Source organism: Schistocerca serialis, chromosome 1 (assembly GCF_023864345.2).
Source record: "Schistocerca serialis cubense isolate TAMUIC-IGC-003099 chromosome 1, iqSchSeri2.2, whole genome shotgun sequence".
Lineage (NCBI taxonomy): Eukaryota > Metazoa > Arthropoda > Insecta > Orthoptera > Acrididae > Schistocerca > Schistocerca serialis.
In genome coordinates this window covers 1,276,259,965-1,276,273,357 of record NC_064638.1, presented here as the reverse complement: position 1 = coordinate 1,276,273,357, position 13,393 = coordinate 1,276,259,965, and positions in this window count along the sequence as shown.

Genomic DNA, 13,393 nt, shown 5'->3' with positions numbered 1-13,393 from the left:
ACTCGCTATCTGTCACGAACCCGCAGTGCTGCCACCTGGCCATGGCTGCCACTACTCATTTCAAACATTCCCGTTATTTTGTGTCTCCTTGTACGTGCACAGGATTTGCATAGTTAAAGTTCGTTTCAAAACGCTGTAGACAGGGAACCACTGCTCAGCATGAACTCAAATTGGAACACCATGTTATTGTCGCAGGGGGAAACATCACTGCAAAAAAATGACCAATAGGCGGTGCTGTAATCGTCAGAATAAGCACAACATTAGACGTGCGGCACACGGCTGTTTCTCAATTTGAGTGCGAGACGCCCAGCATGACAGTCCGCGGAAGGATCGTACGCTGCCGAGAAAGTTCTTTTAGAAGAACGGTGACTGTGGGCCAGTAGCCCTGCAGAAGTTCCGGACAGTTCTAATATCCACGCCTACATTTCATTCGAGGTAATATTCACGACAGCATTGTACGCGGAATGTGACTGAAATTTGATTCTATTCTCGTAATACTAATAAAAAGGACTTCATCGTTAATAAAATAATAAATAATCATTGTCTACGACATAATTCAATATTTTGGAAAAAATTATCTCAGACAATACCCATGTAAACATATAATGAAAATCTTAACGTTTTGTTATCTATGACTTTTGCAGAAAAATCCTTCTTATTCGATCTGTTGTACAGATAGGATGTGATTTATGTATCGAAACACAGAGGTCTGTAAAAACTGTATTATGTAGCTAAAGAGTATGTGAAAATAGAGTTTATGGGTTATTGACATGAATCTTCTTTGTTTCGAGTTTTACTTCACTGTAATTCTCGTCCTATATAAATGTAAAGCTTTCTGCTCAGCTATGAAAGAGCGTAGCCATTCGTGCTAGTGATCTACAGTGCATTTTATTAGTAAATGGTGAAGGTCCAAAAAGATTTAATATATATAGGCCCGAACCAGAATCGATAAGTAATTGGATTAGATAGAGCAGCGATCAGTCGTGAAATTAAGTTGCTTTAATATGACATTTATAGTCGCAACGCAGATCAGATATCGACCTGTGTCAGGTCATTATCAATGCAGTGCGGAATTGTAGCAGTTGTTCGTGCTCAAGTGAATGCTTACACAGTTGAGCAGGAACAACTGCTACAATTCCGCACTGCATTGATAATGACCTGACACAAGTCGAAATCTGATCTGCGTTGCGACTATAAATGTCATATTAAAGCAACTTAATTCCACGACTGATTGCTGCTCTATCTAACCCAATATAACCACAGTCGTTGCGTGCACCCACCACATGGAGGGTAACTTGATGAAGATAAGTAATTGTCTCATGTTAGGCGCTTTCTTAGTGAAATATTGCAGCGGCAGTTTTAAATTGATTTTCTATACAGACATAAATGTTCTTGGCAATAATTGCGATAATAATTGTGTACTGGTGGCCGAGGACCCACTCTGAGGTAATAAATTCCTGGAATACATGAACTTCTATGAATGCAAACAGCATCTTATATATATAAATTCTTATCTGCTGATGTATGAAGGCTGGTTGTTTCGTAACAATTTTTATGATATATTTTGACAGGAAAGTATATTAGTGTTGTGTACATGTGATACTGTGTGACAAAACTGTTCATTTTCCTTAAAGAAATGTATTGCCACATCGAATGACAGTAGCGTTCGATTCGATAAACGATCTGCAAGTAGCAAAGAGTCTTTTAAACAACAGCACTGAAATTACTAAAAATCATTATTCTTGTTTAGTTCAGATTACGTTTCATACATTTAACTTGGTTGCTGGTTATAAATGAATACTTTTGTGAATGAATTTAGTGACATTTACGCTGGTTGATAGACAACATTGCTACATGTTTCCCGGTGGAGATTTCTTTAACAAAATAACGATAATTAGCAGGGAAAGCAGTGATTAAATAAAACCTCATATTACATTTATAATAAGTAATTAGTTTTATTGTAATCTTGCTGAACTTGTACAACGCAAGACACCCAGTTACACCACACACCACACACTGAAGGGTATGAAAAAAGGCATTGGTCCGATGTCTGGTAAAGGCCTGAAGGAAATGATTATAAAATTAGAATAGACAGGTTCTTTTGAAATGGGAAGCAATTAATCCGCCGTCTATCTAAAATGGCCACAGCGGTTCAGGACGGGTCGAGCGGTGATCTGCAAACATACAGTGCGCGGGAAACTGCCCGTACTTTGGACATGCGAGCACTGTGCAAAAAATGCTACGAAACAATAAAAAACCACCCGTGTTCAAGAGGTGCTTCCTGCTGACGTGTCAGCAAGACAAACGTTCGCTCTACAATTTCCCGCTCTCATGTAAGTGGACAATGAATCGCCCTGGAACATTCTGTGTACAGACGAAGCCCTTAACTGTCTCCACGGACATGTCAATAAGCAGAATTGCAGAATACGGGCAATGAATATTCGGCACGAACGTCAACCAGTGCCGCTTAATTCTGCAGAGGTTACTGCGCGGCGCGTACTGACGTCATCTTTTATCGTAGGACCGAATTTTGTTGAAGAGATGAGTCCTGCTGGTCAGTTACCTGTACCGTCACTGGTAAACACGCTCCGTTGTCATTCCAACTCTTCAACAGCGTAGATGTGTCTGTAGGATCATTTTTCTGCAAGGTGGCGCTCCTTCACGCATTGCACAGCCAATGAAACGGCTGCAGCAGAGGCATTGTGGAAATGCTAGAATTGTCAGTCATCATTTCGCAACAGTCTGATCTTCATCCTTGTGACTTCTGGCAGTGGCATTATCTGAAAGCTGTTGTATTCAGTGCTCCAATTATGAACGTAGCGCTGAAGACACGCATTATGAAACGCATTCTGATCATCAACCACGAGACACTCCGATCTGTTGTGGAACATGGTGTTTCTCGATTTCAACTTTTGGCCAAAAACGTTGGACAGAATATTGAAAATGTCTTGCCCCAGTCTCACGACAGTTGCAAACCGATGTCATTCTGCTTTTTATGCAGTTTTTGAGCACAGGTTGTAGTACGACCTAGCCGTGGTGGATGAACTTACTTAACCAAAAGTGCCACAAATGTTCACTGCCGAATTTTTACAGTCATGTACATTGAACAATATGGATGATGTAGTGAGCAAACCAAACCATAAGGTTTGGAGGTATAATGTGCATCTCAAATCACAGCAGTCGTACTGAGATTCGTCTGTCATTTGTAGCCCTCCATTTTCGTTTTGACGCATATAATTAAATTTTGTTACGTTACATTAATACTTGTCCCATAGGTCATGAATACGACATTTCATAATGATGTGGAATGTCACAGATTAACGTAAGTTTTCATTAAACAAAATATATATGTATATAATTACAGTTGCCACTTCATATCTAAAAATTCATCTATTGAGTAGAAGGAGATGTCATTCACAAACTATTTTAATTTGTTTTTAAATGTTAGCTAGCTGTATCCGGCTTTTCAATCTATTTGGAAAATGACCAAAGATTTTTGTGGCAGCGATTTCACCCCTCTCTGTTTAACCCAGAATAGTGAATATCATCCTTTTTTTTCTAGTGATGTGGCTATGCACTTTGCTATTATTATTGAATTGGGATGGGTTGTCAGTAACAAATTTCGTAAGTGAATATATGTATCGCGAAGGTACTTTGAATATCTCTAGTTTCTTAAATAAATGTCTGCAAGGTGATGTTGCGTGGGCTCCAGCTATTTTTCCGATCACACGCTTCTAAGTGATCAATACTTATTCTCTTAGTGATCGATTTCAGCAAAATACAATGCCATATAAAAGTAGTGAATGAACATAGGCATAGTAGGCTAATTTAATGATATGTTTATCACCAAAATTTGCAATTAACCTAATAGCATGAGTAGCCGAACATAACCGCTTCAGCAGGTCATCAATGTGTTTCTTCCAATTCGATTTTTCATCACTATACACACCCAGAAATTTTGAATATTTTACCTAGCAACAGAATTCTGCTCAAAGTCTGTATTTATCAATGGTATTATGCTATTTGCTGTATAGAGTTGCATATATTGCGTTTTTTCAAATGTAGTGAGAGTCCATCTGCAAAGAACCGCTTCATAATTTTCTTAACGACATGGTTTACAGCTTTCTCAGCTGATTCTTGTTTGTTGTGTGTGATTACTAGAGTGGTATCATTAGCAAAATGAACTAGCTTTGCATCTTCATGAATACAGAGTGGCAAGTCATTGATATGTGCTATGAATAATAAGGGACCCATGACTGAACCTTGTGGGACACTGTTCTTCATACCTCTCCAGTTAGAATACGCTGCTGAGTTTTGTAGACTATATGTTTTGTTAATTTTAACCTTGACATTCTTCCAGTTCAATGGGAACTAAACCATTTGCACACTGTTCCATTCATACCACAATAGTTAAACGTATCCAGAAGAATTTCGTGCTTCACACAGTCAAAAGCATTTGAGAGATGACAAAATATCCCAATCAACGATGTTGGGTTATTCAGAGCACTTAATTTTTGTTCGTAGCGTTTTCAGTTGAAAAGCCTTTCTGAAAACCAAACTGACATTTTGTTAGTACTTCAGTTTTACAAATTTGTAAAGTTATTCTTAAATACACTACTTTTTCAAGAATTTTGTATAAAACTGTCAGAAATGATATTGGATAGTAGTTGTTGGCATCAGATCTATCCCCTTTTTTATGCAATGGTTTAACAGTAGCATATTCAGTCTGTCTGGAAGAAGTGAAGTGTTTTATGAGCTACTACATATGTATCTGAGAATCCTACTTATCTGTTTGGAACAAGATCTTAGTACTGTGCCATTTGTCCCTGTAGGACAGCTGGTACATTGTTTGCTACGATGTATTTATTATGTTACTGTACAATCGATATTACTGCACCCGAGATATTCGCCATTAGACTCTCGGTAACTGTATTGATATTTAAGATAATTTTCATCTATTGTTCCGTCTCAGTTGCACGTTTTTAATTGTGATACATGTTCCGATCACTCATGGTCGTCTTTAGATCTACTTAATTGCGCCAATTAAGCACATATCAGAGTACTTTGATACTTGGTTGACGCTACACGATAAGTTGCTGATGCAACTACTTACATCTGAAGAGGATCGTGAATGATCTAAACATGTAATCTAATTAAATATATGTAACTGAGCCACAACAGTAAATGAGAATGATCTTGAATATGATCTATATGCATCTGTATTATCAAAAGCCTATGAACACCGTGCCCCAGTTGCTGGCTGTGGACCTAAGAGCTTCCAGTGGAAACAAAAATTTAATTTTCGGTGTATTTCATATAACAGCGTATTTGATTGTTTTCTAGAAATTGTCTTAAATGATTAATTGTGTCATTTTATGCCCCTAAGGCGCTTTTTTCCTATCAAATTTCAGTATTCTTTCGTAAAAACGGAAGTGAAATTCAAATAATTTGAATGCCACACTAAAACTCTCCAATCGAGTCATGTGATGCCTGTGACGTCAGTGGCTAGATCGCTATTCCTACTGTCATAATGCTAACTGACAGCGATGTCTTATTTGGAATTTAAGTTTCGGAAAATGGGTTACAAATGGTGTGTAATACCATACAGTACAAATGCATCTACAAGAACTCCTGGAAAGTTGCGTTTGAGTGTTCCAGAGAATGAGAGGAAGCGCAAAACGTGGTTGCACTCTGCCGGCAAATTGCACAAGTTCACTAATTTAGTTAAAAATGTAGTGCACTGTGAAGTTAATAACTCATGTCCGAGATATGCTCTCCCTCTGTTACAACGAAATTAAACTTCTACTGAAAATTGTCGTTTTACCTAACTACACATTAAGTAACTCTTCAGGCTTTCCCGGCGATCTAATGACATCTTGGGTTGTCGGGTGTTCTGCCGGATATCAGCGTCGTACTTGCACGATATTTCGGTCACGTAGCTCGAGACCTTCATCAGGTGCGACCTGAGACTGCTCCTCGAGTGGACCTGGTCCAGTATTTATGCCTATGGCCTTCCCCCTCCACCAACGGCTGCAGGCGCTTCCTCTGTGGTCCGCGCCCATTCCCTGTGACCGTAGCGGACGGAAAACGGAGCAGCAACGCTCCAGCAGGTCACAGGGAATGGGCGCGGACCACAGAGGAAGCGCCTGCAGCCGTTGGTGGAGGGGGAAGGCCATAGGCATAAATACTGGACCAGGTCCACTCGAGGAGCAGTCTCAGGTCGCACCTGATGAAGGTCTCGAGCTACGTGACCGAAATATCGTGCAAGTACGACGCTGATATCCGGCAGAACACCCAACAACCCAAGATACACTTAAAGTATTCGGTAGCTGAGCTGTCAGAGCGGTAAACCGTCGAATTTCATAAGACGATGTCCACAGATCACTGGTTCGAACGTAGCCCGAAAGCACATTTTATCTTTTTTGTAAAACGAACCGTCAGTCCTCTCATATGGATACCAAATCACAATTACCAAACTTCACGACACCGATCAGAAAGAGAATATTGTGCTTTCCTTGCTGTTCACATGCGCTTACATTTGCAAATGCTGTTCACACACGTCACAAACAGAACGATATTTTCTAGTTAATGTGACCACACACTTTTTACCATATTAGAAACTGTGTAATCCTGCCCACTCGTGTCTTATAGGGTGTCTAGGATGCTGTTTCCTCGGATAGCTAGACAACATACAAGCATATCTTATTAATGGAGTTTATTGCAATAAACTGAATTGAAAATTGTTAACTTTGAAGCAATTGGGTACATGCAAGTAATCGATGTCCTTCGATAAACAACTTCCATGTTGTTGTTGTTGTGGTCTTCAGTCCTGAGACTGGTTTGATGCAGCTCTCCATGCTACTCTATCCTGTGCAAGCTTCTTCATCTCCCAGTACCTACTGCAATCTACATCCTTCTGAATCTGCTTTGTGTATTCATGTCTTGGTCTCCTTCTATGATTTTTACCCTCTACGCTGCCTCCAATACTAAATTGGTGATCCCTTGATGCCTCAGAACATGTCCTACCAATCGATCCCTTCTTCTAGTCAAGGTGTGCCACAAACTTCTCTTCTCCCCAATCCTATTCAATACCTCCTCATTAGTTATGTGATCTACCCATCTAATCTTCAGCATTCTTCTGTAGCACCACATTTCGAAAGCTTCTATTCTCTGCTTGTCTAATGTTTCACTTCTATACATGGCTACACTCCATACAAATACTTTCAGAGACGACTTCCTGACACTTAAATCTATACTCGATGTTAAGAAATTTCTCTTCTTCAGAAACGCTTTCCTTGCCATTGCCAGTCTACATTTTATATCCTCTCTACTTCGATCATCAGCAGTTATTTTGCTCCTCAAATAGCAAAACTCCTTTACTACTTTAAATGTCTCATTTCCTAATCTAATACCCTCAGCATCACCCGACTTAATTCGGCTACATTCCATTATCCTAGTAGACGCCGATCTCGGGGAAGATCAGTTTGGATTCCGTAGAAATATTGGAACACGTGTGGCAATACTGACCCTACGACTTATTTTATAAGCTGGATTAAGGAAAGGCAAACCTACGTTTCTAGCATTTGTAGACTTAGAGCAAGCTTTTGACAATGTTGACTGGAGTACTCTCGAAAGGTGGCAGTGGTAAAATACAGGGAGCGAAAGGCTATTTACAATTTGTACAGAAACCAGATGACAGTTATTAAAGTCGATGGGCGTGAAAGGGAAGCAGTGGTTGGGAAGGGAGTGAGACAGGTTTGTAGCCTCTCGCCGATGTTATTCAATCTATATATTAAGCAAGCAGTAAAGGAAACAAAAGAAAAATTCGGAGTAGGTATTAAAATCCATGGAGAAGAAATAAAAACTTTGATGTTCGCCGATGACATTGTAATTCTGTCAGAGACAACAAAGGATTTGGAAGCGCAGTTGAACGGAATGGATAGTGTCTTGAAAGGAGGATATAAGATGAACAACTTCCATGTAAACACAGTTAATAACTCATCTGACAAGTTCATTATGCACTGCTCTTCTAGTGCGCCCCAGGCTAGGCAACGCATCGCTCTTATTTTCTTCGTGTAGAGGGCGATCCTGTTGTGGTGACGTCCTAATCAATTTACTACAGGCTGACGTCGTCTCACATCCCTCTCTGGTGTGTCGTTCTCGATCTTCTTGCCGTCGCTTGTCGTTACGCCGGAACATTCCTCCCCCCCCCCCCAAAATTACGGACCGTATTCGTGTAGGGGGTGGTACAACGGCGGAGGAGGCAGGAGTGTGAGAGCAGTACTGGACCGCTGGAGGCTGTGGCTGCAGAGGACTTCAAACTTCTGGCCTTACCCCGCAATTTGGCCTTCGCTCTGGCGGAAATGTCTCCCGGAAAACGACCAGAAGGGTACGCTTCCACCTCTTGATGCCATGAACCAGATCAGGAAGGCGGCGACTGCTGCAGTGAGGGTGGGTCCAGCTTCATCGGTAGGACGAGAGGAGGAGGCGAAGGTTCCGTCTCCATGGGGTCGTCCCGCGATGTCATGATGGCATCCTCTGGCGGCTGCTGCGGCCGCGCTGTCCTCGAGATCCGTGAATCTTGGGGGAAGAGACACCGGAGGATCACCGTGCACATGACAGAGGTGGAGCTGATTTTGATGGGGAGGCTGCTAGCCATCTGGACCTGAAATGAGATACGTGCAAGCACCAAGTCGACGGACGATCTCTCCTCGCGCCGACCGTCTGCTGCCGCTAAAAGCCCTGGAAAAGAAGCGATACTTGCGGCTTCTTTCGGCACCGGATGCCGAGGAGGGAGAAGCAGGTGGAGCAGTGTCCGATAGCGGCGGCCGTGGAGCAATTCCGACGGCGATGGTCCATCTCGTGGGTGCGAACGACACGAGGCGAGAAACAGTTGCAATGCTTGATCCCTGGTGTGTCTGGAGCGAAGTTTGGCCACTGCTGCTTGAAGGTTCTGACAAAACGTTCCGCTTCGCCCTTTGACTGTGGATTGAACGGTGCACTAGTTACGAGGGCAGTTCAATAAGTAATGCAACACATTTTTTTTCTGAAACAGGGGTTGTTTTATTCAGCATTGAAATACACCAGATTATTCCCCAATCTTTTAGCTACACAACACTATTTTTCAACGTAATCTCCATTCAATGCCTCGGCCTTACGCCACCTTGAAATGAGGGCCTGTATGCCTGCACGGTACCATTCCACTGGTCGATGTCGGAGCCAACGTCGTACTGCATCAATAACTTCTTCATCATCCGCGTAGTGCCTCCCACGGATTGCGTCCTTCATTGTGCCAAACATATGGAAATCCGACGGTGCGAGATCGGGGCTGTAGGGTGCATGAGGAAGAACAGTCCACTGAAGTTTTGTGAGCTCCTCTCGGGTGCGAAGACTTGTGTGAGGTCTTGCGTTGTCATGAAGAAGGAGAAGTTCGTTCAGATTTTTGTGCCTACGAACACGCTGAAGTCGTTTCTTCAATTTCTGAAGAGTAGCACAATACACTTCAGAGTTGATCGTTTGACCATGGGGAAGGACATCGAACAGAATAACCCCTTCTGCGTCCCAGAAGACTGTAACCATGACTTTACCGGCTGAGGGTATGGCTTTAAACTTTTTCTTGGTAGGGGAGTGGGTGTGGCGCCACTCCATTGATTGCCGTTTTGTTTCAGGTTCGAAGTGATGGACCCATCTTTCATCGCCTGTAACAATCTTTGACAAAAAATTGTCACCCTCAGCCACATGACGAGCAAGCAATTCCGCACAGATGCTTCTCCTTTGCTCTTTATGGTGTTCGGTTAGACAACGAGGGACCCAGCGGGAACAAACCTTTTAATATCCCAACTGGTGAACAATTGTGACAGCACTACCAACAGAGATGTCAAGTTGAGCACTGAGTTGTTCGATGGTGATCCGTCGATCATCTCGAACGAGTGTGTTCGCACGCTCCGCCATTGCAGGAGTCACAGCTGTGCACGGCCGGCCCGCACGCGGGAGATCAGACAGTCTTGCTTGACCTTGCGGCGATGATGACACACGCTCTGCCCAACGACTCACCGTGCTTTTGTCCACTGCCAGATCACCGTAGACATTCTGCAAGCGCCTATGAATATCTGAGATGCCCTGGTTTTCCGCCAAAAGAAACTCGATCACTGCCCGTTCTTTGCAACGCACATCCGTTACAGACGCCATTTCAACAGCTCCGTACAGCGCTGCCACCTGTCGGAAGTCAATGAAACTATACGAGACGAAGCGGGAATGTTTGAAAATATTCCACAAGAAATTTCCGGTTTTTTCAACCAAAATTGGCCGAGAAAAGAAATGTGTTGCATTACTTATTGAACTGCCCTCGTAGATTCTGTATGCCATTGCGTTCACAGAATGTTTCAAATTCATTTGACGTTAACTGAGGCCCATTGTCTGATACTATTAATTCAAGTAAACCTTCGAGGAAAGAATCGATGACAACACCTGAATTGTGCTACGTAATGTTGTCGAGTTTGTTGGCATAGCAAAAGGAAACTTGCTACACGAGTCAACCACAATCAGCCAGCGGGTGCTCCAAATAGGTCCCGTAAAGTCTTTGTGCACACGTTGGCAAGGTAATTGCGTCTTAGGCAAAGCAGAGAATTTTTGTGGAGGAGCGGATTGATTTCCCGTACGTGCGTGACACTGTGACGACATCTGTTCTATATGGGCGTCCATACCCTGCCAAGTACAGTGTCGACGCGCTAATTGTTTCGTACAAACAATCCCCCAATGTCCTTGGTGAAGTAACTGCAACACTTCTTTTTGCTAAGTTTTAGGGATCAACAAGCGTGACTGGCCACTGTCAATCTGAACAAGAATTACAACTTCCTGTACAGCGAGGCTATCCCGACGTGCAAAGTATCGGCGCACTACAGAATTCTTTATGCTATTCAACGAACGAGGCCAAGATGTGCGAATGTATTTGAGCAGAATTTTCAAATCTGGGTCAGCTTCCATGGCCTGTGCAATTTCCTCATAGTTCAGCGGAAAACACTGAAGCAATTCAGAGTCCTCAGCATCGATATGACAAGATGCAGCAGGAGCGTCAAAGTCTGTGTCAGGGGCAATCGGAAGATGCGAAAGTGCGTCCGCATTACCATGTTGCGCCATCAGACGATACACAATCTAGTACTGGTATTGACACAACAACAAAGCTCACCTCCGCAGTTTTTGAGCAGTTCGTACAAATACCGGTTTCGTCAGATGAAACAAGGACTGCAAAGGCTTGTGACCCGTTGCTAAGTATAACTGTCTGCCATACAAATAATGGTGGAATTTGGCCTCACTACACACAATAGTCAAAGTCTCTTTCTCAATTTGTGAATTGTTACACTGAGTTTTGGACAACACTTCCGATGCGAAAGCAATAGGCCTGTCTTTATCACCAATTCTGTGCATTGCACCGATTCTGTAAGAAGAAGCGTGAACTTGCAACACAACTGGTTTGTTAGGATCGAAGTGAACTAAACATCGATCATATAGCAATGCATCTTTAAGTCTAATCTAAAAGCAGTAATTTCAACTAAATACCTAGGTATTACAATACGAACAACTTAAATTACAAGAAACACATAGGAAATGTTGTGGAGAAGGCTATCCAAAGACTGCGTTTTGTTGGCAGGACACTTAGAAAATGTAACAGACCTACTAAGGAGACTGCCTACACTACCCTTGTCCGTCCTCTTTTAGAATACTGCTGCGCGGTGTGGGATACTTACCAGATAGGACTGACTGAGTACATCGAAAAAGTTCAAAGAAAGGCAGCACGTTTCGTATTATCGCGAAATATGGGAGACAATGTCACAGAAATGATACAAGATTTGGGCTGGAAATCATTAAAAGAAAGGCGTTTTTCGTTGCGACGGAATCTTCTCACGAAATTCCAATCACCAACTTTCTCCTCCGAATGCGAAAATATTTTGTTGATACTGGCCTCATAGGGAGGAACGATCACCACGATAAAATAAGGGAAATCAGAGCTCGTACGGAATGATATAGGTGTTCATTCTTTCTGCGCGCTATACGAGATTGGAATAATAGAGAATTGTGAAGGTGGTTCGATGAACCCTTTGCCAGGCACTTGACTGTGATTTGCAGAGTATCCATGTAGATGTAGAAGTTTTTGAAAAGGTACTTGGCAGCCATCTTTCCAAACAAAGGGGACATTCTTTCGACGCAAGTGACGCAATTGAGCCGCGATTTGGGCAGCATTCGGTATGAACCGAATATAATAGTTCATTTTCCCTAAGACTGACTGAAATTCCGTGACATTGCGAGTAACTGACAAATCTCGGATGGCTACTAATGCGACTGAAGAGGATGTACTCCTTGACTGTTTATGACATGACCAAGATGTTGCAACTAACGTTTAAAAAAAATCACACTTGTCCATTCTACACTTTAGTCCTGCATCAGATGACACACGAAAAAAATACGCAAATCGGCAATATGTTCCTCAGGTGTACGACGTGCTATTACAATATCGTCGAAATAGTTTGAACAGTTTGGCACATGCGTAGTCAGCTGTTCCAAATACTCAGTGCGGATGCACTGGCAAAAGGCAAACTAAAATATTTAAACAAATTCAAATAAGTATTTACGCCACACACTTTTTGAGATTCTTCATCAAGCAGTATTTGAAGATACGTGTCGCGCAAATCGGTTTTTGAAAAGTAGCGTCCAGCGCCTAATTTGTCCATGAGATTCTCTGGGCGTGGCAAAGGACAAGTACCAATCACAGTTTGTGGGTTGACTGTAGATATAAAGTCAACACGGAAGCGAATGCGACCTGAAGGTTTGGGGAAAAAAACCTGTGGACTTGTCAAATCACTAGATTTTTGTGAGTGGGCCGAATTCTTATGTTTGTTCCATTGCAAACGTATGGATTGTACATGTCCTTTCCTACCACAAGCGTAACACTGACCTTGTCAGGAGGGACAGTCTTGGCGTTTGTGCCACTAGTAACACTTAAGGCAAGACTTAATTCTGTTCGCCTGTGTAGCCACCTGTTTTGCGAATTGCTTGTCTGGTGTGAAGCGTTTGTCACGAGGGGTGGTGAGAACATACTGCCACTGAATGGGCCAGTTGCAAACAAAGGAGTCAACCCTACAAATAGCTGGCTGCTCAGTTTTATTGGCTGACAGGGCACCTGAATCGTACTGATCTAGTATTTGTCCTACCTGTTGAAATGATGGATCGGTCTGTTTCAAAATCTGTTCTCCGAGTTTGACATCAGGTACATTGTACACAATCGCATCATGCCACGTAAGATCTGAATATGAAGCACCACAAGCACATTTGAATTTGCATTTCCTTGTCATACCCTGCAACTTTGTTACCCACTCACGATAAGTTTGTTCTGACCGGT